We start from the raw sequence: 10690 nt of genomic DNA, 5'->3' as shown, positions 1-10690 counted from the left end.
TTTAATTTAGTTTAGTTTTTAATTAATTTGTTTTAATTAGTTTAATTAGTTTTAATAAATTATAAAACTAATACTTTTATAAAATAAATAATATAAAAATAATATTTTTATAAAAATTGTACTTTTTACAACTTTAAGTATATTTTTATATTTTGTATCTTTTTAATTGTTTTAGCGTAATATTTGTATTTTTCGTTCATATTTAGTTTTAAGTCATAGTTTTTGCCATAAGTTATTTTTACTTCTAGATTTTTAGGCTTTGCCGTAAAATCCCTTAAGTGCTTTTTCTTTAGACTAAGATTTAGGTGCTTTAGAATTTTGCGACGCCGTTTTTAAATTTTAGTACCTTTCTAAGTTATTGCCATTTGGGATATAGTTTTTCTTTTAAGCTTTAATATTTTTAGACGCAACTTTTAATTCTTAGTTTTTAATTCCTTTTTAAGTCTCGACGCGCTACTTTCTTAATTTTATTTTTCGACGCCTATTATTTTTCGACCTTTTATTTTTTTTTCGACGTTTTTCGACGCGCTCTTTTTCTTTCTTATTTCTCAACGCTCTAGTTTTTAGGACTTAGATTTTTTTTCTATTTCTTATCTAAAATTTCTTTAAATTTAAACGAAAAATTATTTTAAGTGGTTAAATTGATAGACATCAAAATTTTCTGGTTCGTAGTAATAGTTGGATTTGTACGTGGACCGGGTTATTGGAGCCAAACAGTACTCAATTATATTGAGACCAAACGAATCCTGCCCCTCGGCTGCATCTTTTGGCTATTCGAAACGTGGGCAAAATCAAAAAAGTCTATTAATTGGATAACTTATATAATTTTTCTTTCTTTTTAAAAACTAATAGGATATTCAGTGAATGCACCGAGCAAAACGTTCACCACCTTTTGTACATTCACCACCTGTAACCAGATCAAGACATCTAGCAAATATTGTCGCCGTTGATTTTTCTTTAGAATCGTTATCCAGTCGACCAAGTACTCCAATTCAAATTTCCGATAATCCATTTTTTGAACCCGACCTCACAATTGAGAATCCGGAGAATATTCAGGGACGATTTCGAGATCCTGAACCATTAATCTTTTCTCCGGAACCACCAATCATTCAAACAGAGATTGTCGAGGAACCAACCATTAAATCAGAATCCTACAGTGATTCAGATTCAACAAATTCAATCATGGAAAATCTGGAACCTCTAAGTATGGAAGACCGAATGCGAGCTAAACGCACTGGCCAAGGTCACGCAATTACTCAACCTGACATAAATGCGCCAGATTAAGAAATCAAAGGACAAATCCTACACATGGTAACTAATCAATGCCAATTTAGTGGTGTGCCGAAGGAAGATCCAAATGAAAATCTTCGTACCTTTAATAGGATCTGCACACTATTTAAAATAAGAGAAGTGGAGGATGAACAGATATATCTCATGTTATTTCCCTGGACTTTAAAGGGAGAAGCCAAAGATTGGTTAGAATCGTTACCTGAAGAGGCGATTGATACATGGGATGTTTTAGTTGAAAAATTTCTTAAACAATTCTTTCCGGCATCTAAAGCCGTGAGACTTCAAGGAGAAATTGTTACGTTCACACAAAAGCCAAATGAAACTCTATATGAGGCATGGACAAGATTTAGAAAGTTATTAAGAGGATGTCCGCAACATGGTTTAGACACCTGTCAAATAGTACAAATATTCTACCAAGGATGCGACATCACAACAAGAAAAGACATCGATATAGCAGCTGGTGGTTCCATTATGAAGAAAACCGCAACTGATGCTTATAAAATTATTGATAACACTGCTTCCCACTCACATGAGTGCCACCAAGAAAAAGATATCGTTAGATCATCTAAAGCAGCTAGAGCCGATTCTAGCCATGACTTAGATTCCATTTCTGCAAAGATAGATGCTGTCGAGAGACGAATGGAAAAGACGACTAAAGATATCTACTCAATACGAATTAGTTGTGAGCAGTGTGGAGGACCACATTTGACAAAAGATTGTCTCAGTATTGAACTAACAATGGAACAAAGATAGAATGTTTCATACATAAACCAAAGGTCTGGAAATAATTATCAGAATAATTATCAACCGCCAAGACCGATCTACAATCAAAATCAGAACTATAACCGAAATGTTCCATATAACAACCAACAAGGTCCTAGTAATCAACAAGTATCCAATAATACTTACAACCAGCAAAGACCTAATTTTCAAAACAAACCACCACAAACCGATGATAAAAAGCCAAATTTAGAAGATATGATGTCGAAGCTAGTTGAATCTCAAACTCAATTTTTCACATCTCAGAAACAAATGAATGAACAAAATGCTCAAGCATTTAGAAATCAACAAGCTTCTATTCAAAATTTGGAATAAGAAGTGAGCAACCTAGCAAGGTTAATAGGTGAAAGAAAATCGGGAAGTCTACCTAGTGATACAAATGCTAACCCCCGAAATGAAACAGCTAAAGCCATTACCACAAGAAGTGGTATTACACTTAAACCACCTGAAATACCTGTAATTTCTGATAAAGCTATTCCTACTCCACAAGAACCACAACCTGAACAAGATAAGGAAACAGAACCGGTAGTTGAAAAGGTTAATGAAGATAACACAGTTAAGGCTAAAACTTATGTTAAACCATACCAACCACCAATTCCTTACCCGAGTAAAATGAGAAAAGAGAGACTTGAAGCCGAGCAATCCAAATTCTTGGATATGTTTAAACAAATAAATGTAAATCTTCCTTTCATTGATGTGATTTCAGGAATGCCTAGATATGCTAAATTTTTGAAAGATCTAATCACAAATAGAAAGAAAATGGAAGAACTCTTGGCTGTTACTATGAATGCAAATTGTTCTGCAGTGCCGTTGAATAAGATACCAGAAAAATTATCTGATCCAAGAAATTTCACAATTCCATGTTTTCTGGGTAGTCTTAGTTCAATAGAAGCATTGGCAGACTTAGGTTCTAGTATAAATCTAATGCCGTATTCACTATACGCTAAACTGGACCTTGGAGAATTGAAACCAACAAGAATAAGCATACAACTAGCCGATAGATCAATAAAATATCCTAGAGGGATAATGGAAAACATACTAGTTAAAGTTGGTACTTTAGTATTTCCAGTAGATTTTGTTGTTCTGGACATGGAAGAAGATTCTCAAGTTCCTCTCATATTAGGAAGACCATTCTTAAATACGGCTAAAGCAATGATAGACGTGTTCGGTAAGAAACTGACCCTAAGTATAGAGGACGAGAGTGTTACCTTTTCAGTTGATAGAGCAATGCAACAACCGCAATCTGCAGATGATACATGTTATTATATTCAAACTATAGAATCATATGCAGAATTGTTAAAAGAATTTTCAGAATTACAAGGAACAGGAGAATGTTCTTTAGGAGAAGGAACTGAACCAATTGATGAAACTGAAATGTTAGCTACACTTATGGCTAATGGATATGAACCAACAACAGAAGAAATTCAAATGCTAAAAGAGGAAGACAGATATCGATACAAATCATCGATAGAAGAACCACCGACATTAGAGTTAAAGCCACTTCCAAACCATTTGGAATATGCTTATTTACATGGTGAATCTGAATTACCTGTAATAATATCGTCTTCTCTTACTGAAAATAAAAAATCACAACTCATTTCTGTGCTAAAAGCTCATAAACCAGCCATTGCATGGAAAATTCATGATATTAAAGGAATAAGTCCTTCGTATTGCACACATAAAATCCTTATGGAAGAAGGTCATAAAACGTATGTGCAACGCCAACGAAGACTAAATCCTAATATGCAAGATGTTGTTAAGAAAGAAATTATTAAACTGCTTGATGCAGGTTTAATTTATCCAATTTCTGATAGTCCATGGGTAAGCCCAGTTCAATGCGTGCCTAAGAAGGGTTGCATGACTGTCATTACAAATGAGAAAAATGAGCTTATTCCTACTAGGACTGTAACAGGATGGCGTGTTTGTATTGATTATAGAAAATTAAATGACGCCACCAGAAAAGATCACTTTTCCTTACCTTTTATTGATCAAATGTTGGAAAGATTAGCCGGAAATAGTTACTATTGTTTTCTTGACGATTTTTTCGGATATTTTCAAATTCCAATAACACCCGAGGACCAAGAGAAAACCACATTTACATGCCCTTATGGTACTTTTGCTTACAAACGCATGCCATTTGGACTTTGCAACGCCCCTGCAACCTTTCAAAGGTGCATGATGGCGATTTTTCACGACATGATAGAAGAATGCATGAAAGTTTTCTTGGATGACTTTTCAGTTTTCGGTGATACATTTGAATCATGTCTAGTTAATCTTGAACGAATGCTTATTAGATGCGAACAATCAAATCTAGTACTTAATTGGGAGAAATGCCATTTCATGGTTAAAGAAGGCATCGTTCTTGGACATAAAATTTCAAAGGAAGGAATTGAAGTGGATAGAGCTAAAGTAGATGTAATTGCTAAACTTCCACATCCCACCAATGTTAGAGGAGTTAGGAGTTTTCTAGGACATGCCGGTTTTTACCGACGTTTCATAAAAGATTTTTCTAAAATTGCCACTCCTATGAATAAACTCCTAGAAAAGGATGCTCCATTCATCTTTTCAGATGAATGCATCAAATTTTTTAATATACTTAAAGAAAAACTCACTAATGCGCCGATCATGATAACTCCAAATTGGAATCTACCATTCGAACTAATGTGCGATGCAAGTGATTTTTCAATGGGAGCCGTTTTAGGACAAAGGATTGAAAAACGATTTCAACCTATTTATTATGCTAGTAAGACGTTACAAGGAGCACAAACAAACTACATAACTACTGAAAAAGAACTCCTTGCTATTGTCTTTACTTTTGACAAATTTCGTTCATATCTCGTTCTAGCTAAAACGGTGGTCTATACCGACCATTCTGCTCTTAGATACCTATTTTTAAAACAAGATGCCAAGCCACGATTAATCAGTTGGATCTTACTCTTACAAGAGTTCGATATTGAAATTCGAGATAAAAAGGGAGCAGAAAATCTCGCCGCTGATCATCTTTCTCGTCTTGAAAATCCCGAATTAGAAATTCTAAATGAATCGGCCATACAAGACAACTTTCCTGATAAATATCTATTGAAGATAGATTATAATGAAATTACATGGTTTGCAGACTATGCAAACTACTTAGTATGTGGATTCCTTGAAAAAGGATTATCGTACCAAAAACGAAATAAATTCTTTAGTGATATAAAACACTATTTCTGGGAAGATCCACATTTGTTTAAAAGTTGTCCCAATGGAATAATACGCCGATGTGTATTCGGAGATGAAGCTAGTCAAATCTTAAACCATTGTCACACATGACCAACAGGAGGGCATTATGGGCCCAACTCACAGCAAAAAAAGTTTATGATGCTGGATTCTATTGGCCTACAATTTTCAAAGACGCACACCTTCTTTGCAAATCCTGTGATGCTTGTCAAAGGGCCGAAAAAACAAGTCAACGTGATGAAATGCCACAAAATGTCATTCAAGTATGTGAAGTATCTGACATTTGGGGTATTGACTTTATGGGTCCATTTCCAAAATCTCATAATAATCTCTACATTCTCGTTGCCATTGATTATGTATCTAAATGGGCGGAAGCACAAGCTCTCCCAACTAACGATGCACGAGTTGTAGTCAATTTTTTAAAACGTCTTTTTGTAAGGTTCGGAACACCGAAAGCTTTAATAAGTGATCGGGGAACTCATTTCTGTAATAATAAACTTGAGAAAGTTCTCAAAAGATATGGAGTAACTCATAAAATCTCCACCGTTTATCATCCACAAACAAGTGGACAAGTTAAAAATACCAATCGAGCTTTAAAACGTATTCTAGAGAAAACCGTAGGATCAAATCCGATGGAATGGTCCATGAAATTGGAGGATGCACTCTGGGCTTTTAGAACAGCCTACAAAACTCCAATTGGAACCACACCTTTTAAACTCGTTTACGGAAAAGCATGTCATCTTCCAGTAGAAATTGAACACAAAATATTTTGGGCTTTGAAGACATGTAATCTTGATTAAATGAAGCCGGACGTCTACGATTAAGTCGACTAAACGAATTAGAAGAATTAAGACATGAAGCATACGAAAATTCGTTAATCTATAAAGAAAGAACGAAGAAATGACATGATAAAAGAATCAGAAGTTCAAAAGAATTTAAAGAAGGAGACAGAGTTCTTTTTTTCAATTCACGATTCAAGCTATTTCCTGGAAAATTGAAATCAAGATAGTCTGGACCATTCATAGTCAAAAGGGTTTTCCCATACGGAACAATAGAGTTAATAAATTCAAATGGGATTGAATTTAAAGTTAATGGTCACAGAGTTAAACATTACATAGATAGTCCAATGGAAGTCGACAACGAAGTTAATCACAATTTCGACACCACAGCTAACTAAGTGTGGGGAGAATCAAGTCTTTAAAGGATAATATGTATTTCTGTTATAGTTAGATGTTCTGTTTTCGTGTAGTTTCCGAGAATGAAACCCGAATGGTCTTTCCCTAGCAGACCCTAAAGAACTAGTCTTCTCCCCCCATTCTGAATTTTTATTTTTTTTAGGTTTTACGAGATGAAGACTTCCTGTGAACTAAACCATGGTCTAATGCTAAATACTTTGATCACTAAACGTAATAATGACACCCTTCTAAGTGAAATAGTATCATTAATCAGAGGTAAATTGGACGGAGTAAGAAAAGAATCCAGGAACGAAAATAATAAGTAACATTTTGGTAAAGGAAAATCAAAATCCGCAGCGAAAAGAAGAGCACGACACCTTGAAAGATGTCACAAATGCGGAAAATGGTCACACGAAGGAAAATGTTCGACGAATCAGACATATTACAATACCGAATTCGTTACGCTATGCAGAGACGGACCGTTCATATGTTTAGAAGAAAAAACGTTGAATGCTCGAGGTTACGCCTATGTAGCTATGGAAAATCAATTAGTCCGACTATCTTATGAGTGGGCTAAAGCATATCACTAAGAAATCTATCTCACAGGTAAGTATGTACAGTTTTTATTTTTATTTTTATTTTTAACCTTTTGATAATAAACGCTAATTTGTTCACTATAAAGTATTAAATTGGTATTCGATAAAATTAGGTCTTGCGACCGAAATTATTGATATCATACAAAAATTTACTACATCACTGCGAAATTTACCGTTTATTCTTAAGGTATAAATATCTTTAATCAATCAACCCAAAATATTTTAAAAATTCGTCATGAGTTAAACTAGGTTATGTAACCGAAATTACTTTACCGAAAAGAGGGGCGTATGTTTTTGATAATATTTGATTGATTAAAGTGGGATAAAAGACCAAAAAGATTTTTAATTTTATTTTTACTTTGTTTTTAAAATTAATATTAAAATAATATTGTAAACTTTTTAAATCAATATATTTAAAATTGTAAATATTTGAAAAATTAATATTTTTAATATAAGTTTGTATGTATAAAAACAAAAATATAATTTAAGTTTGGTGTGAATTTTTAATATGAATTTTTAATTTTATGCATTTTAAATTTAAGTTTGGTGTGAATTTAAAAACAAAAATTTACTTTATTTCGTTAAGTTAAAAAATTGATTTCTAAAAATTCGTCGTGAGTTGAAGACTAGGTCATTGTACTGAAATTGCTTTACTCAAGGGAGGGACGAGAACTTTTATTATCATTATTTTTAATCTTATTGAACTAAATATGCCAAAAACATTTAAAAAATCCAAAAATCTTTACTTTTAAAACGCGCTTTGAATTGACAAATTTTAAAATTTTGTCGAGGGACAGACTAGGACAACGATTCAAAACGCCCTCATCCTAAAAAGAAATAAATTTTTAAAATTTTATTAATTATATGTTTTATAAGTTATAAGGTTTTATATAAAAAAAAAGAAGCCAAAATCACTGTACCCGGACCCCCATGCGATCGCATGGGTTTTGAACTCCAACTCCATGCGATCGCATGGAGCTGGAAAACAGGCCAGATAGAAAAAGCTCAGCGAGTCTGTTCTTCACACAAAACACACACATATACACGAAAAACACTCAAAATCCTCTCAAATTTCATCATTTTTCCACCGTAAATCGTCAAATTTCTCGCTCTAATCATGAAATTGTTCAGAAGTTTATCAAAAAAGGTAAAAATTACACCCCTAAACTCATAAATTTTCTAGTTTTTGTGATAATTACCAATATTTTACCTAATGTAATTTTGTTAATTTCTAATATAATTAGTGTTAAATTGTTAGTATTTTATGCATGTATAACCTAGATTTATGCTATTTAACATGATTTGAAGCCAAAAACTTCAAATTTTTTAGAAATCTAGGGTTTGTGTTCTTGAACAATTTGGGGCTTTTTGATATAAACAGGTTATGGCCGATTTTTGTCATGATTTATTGTTAAATTGAGTAGTGTAACATGTTTAGGTAGTTAAATGATCCAAACATTGATCCTAAACATGATTTTTGGAGATTAAAGTGGACTTTTTAGGTGCAAAATTCATGAACTTGATTAATTTGATATAATTGCCATTTGAGACTTGTTTAATTGTTAGTAAAGGTTGTTTTAATATGTTATTTGAGTTAAATGCTTATGAACTTTGTATACATTTTCATATGTGCTTATTTGAAAAAGTGTAAAATTGTAAAAAAAAAATGTGAAAATGTGTATAAGTTTAATTTTGATTGAACATGTTATTTTGATTGTTTTAAGTTGTTATTTTGCTAACACTAATGCATATTTGGATGCACAAATTTTGTGTTTAATGTGTTTTGCAGAGAGCCGATACTGGAGGTTCATCATCATCATCATCTAGATAACCTGCTCAAGAACCAGAACCCGAACCAGAACAACAACAGGAACAACAACATCAGCCTGATCAACATGTACCTTATTATGATTCGCTACAGTTTGTTAATGAATTCATAGTATTTTCGATGCATCCGCCTGTAGAATGCCCAACGATTCCTGAACACACGTTGCATCCTAATCTGAGATTCGATAGACGATGGAGAGATTATGTCATAACCCGTCCTTAACCATAAGAACGTGTTAGATAACGTATGATTTCATTGCGAGGTATTGACCTCTATATGCGACATTTTTAAAAGAACAACTGCATTTATTTTACATTACAAACCATAACTCTTATGATAATACAAGCTTTAGACAATATAAAGATGATTATCGTTTAGCGATAATCTTAGACTTACAAACTTTACATGTGATGATAACAATACGATTTCTAGCATACTTTACATTACAAATCCTCCGATATGCAGTTTTATTTTTGACACAAATATGCATACTCAAGATCTTGTTTAAATTCAACATGTTGCAGCGGAAGCTTCTAATTATCACCTGAGAATGAACATGCTTAAAACGTCAACATAAAGTTGGTGAGATATAGGTTTAATGCCGGCAGCAATATATATATAGACCACAAGATTTCATATATAAACATTTTAATAAAAATATTCTAAGTGGTTGAGCACTTGGTAACCATACTTAACATTTAATCACGTCGCATATTCCCTTTATTATGAAATCTTACTACACCGTACCAAGTGTAGTCACAAAACGAAGTACTGTGCAACCGTTGAATACTGGTCGTCCAGTCCGGTTGGGGTTGTCAAGCCCGATAGATCTATCAACAGGATTCGCGTTTACAATACCGCTGTAAATATTAGTTACCAAGCTACAGGGAAGTATGCCAGTGGTACAACTCAACGTAGAATATATTTTTCAGTTACTTGTGTCCATAACGTAAAACATAAAATACATGTATTCTCATCCCGAAATATTTAGAGTTTAAAAGTGGGACTATATACTCACTGTTGTCTTGAAGATATATATAATTTGACTTGGTCTCCGGTTGATATCACGAACCTATCCATATATAATATATCAATACCTTTTCTTTTTAAACAAACGTCACATATATATACTTGTTATACTTTTAATACTTTGAATAATTCCTTAGTCCGTAGTTAGCAGTTCGTTGTTAGTAATTCAATTTTAATGGTTCATTTTTAGATGTTTAATATACCCGCAATGAAATAAATAAAACCCCCAACAAAATAAATAAAACCCCATCGTATATGTATTGGTCGAGATTAATCTTGACCCACGGTACCGGTGTTGTCAAATGACGTGTTGCGTACATAAAGTACCGGTGTTGTCAAATGACGTGTTGCGTACAATCATGGGATCTTATGATTAATCTTCTCGTGTTGTTTACGGGTGATCCTGAACCATATAAAATTGAATTATAAGTACATATATATAAAATATCATGTTATCTTAGAAAGATGTGATTTTATTTAATTTTTCCCAATTAATCCCGAAGTTAAACTAGTCTTGGATAACCAATTTTGTTTCGGTCATAGTTTCTTCGTTACAACTCCGTTTTCGTTGATTCAACTTGCCATCTCCTTGGATCGAGTCCCTCTTTAAGACTATGAACTGTAAATACCTTAGTTTGTATTCAAAATCACACGGCATAGGTGAAACTTTAGTGAAACTTATGAAGTTAAACATGTTCCTTTATGTAAACAACCTTAAATGGTTATTTTTCTAAAAATACTTATACTTTGAATTAAATCATGAAATTTTTATGTGT

At 33.0% G+C, this 10690-nt stretch overlaps 1 non-coding gene across 1 annotated transcript; it reads right to left on the bottom strand.

Annotated features, from left to right (window-relative positions):
* Window positions 1–1566: 1566 nt before the first annotated feature.
* Window positions 1567–1673, bottom strand: LOC139869899 (small nucleolar RNA R71). Its single transcript, XR_011766480.1, has one exon. It is a non-coding gene; the product is annotated as a small nucleolar RNA R71 (small nucleolar RNA).
* Between the last annotated feature and the right edge of the window lie 9017 nt (window positions 1674–10690).

Source organism: Rutidosis leptorrhynchoides, chromosome 9 (assembly GCF_046630445.1).
Source record: "Rutidosis leptorrhynchoides isolate AG116_Rl617_1_P2 chromosome 9, CSIRO_AGI_Rlap_v1, whole genome shotgun sequence".
NCBI lineage: Eukaryota > Viridiplantae > Streptophyta > Magnoliopsida > Asterales > Asteraceae > Rutidosis > Rutidosis leptorrhynchoides.
Note: the sequence above shows the minus strand (reverse complement) of the source record. Positions and strands in the feature narration are given on the sequence as shown.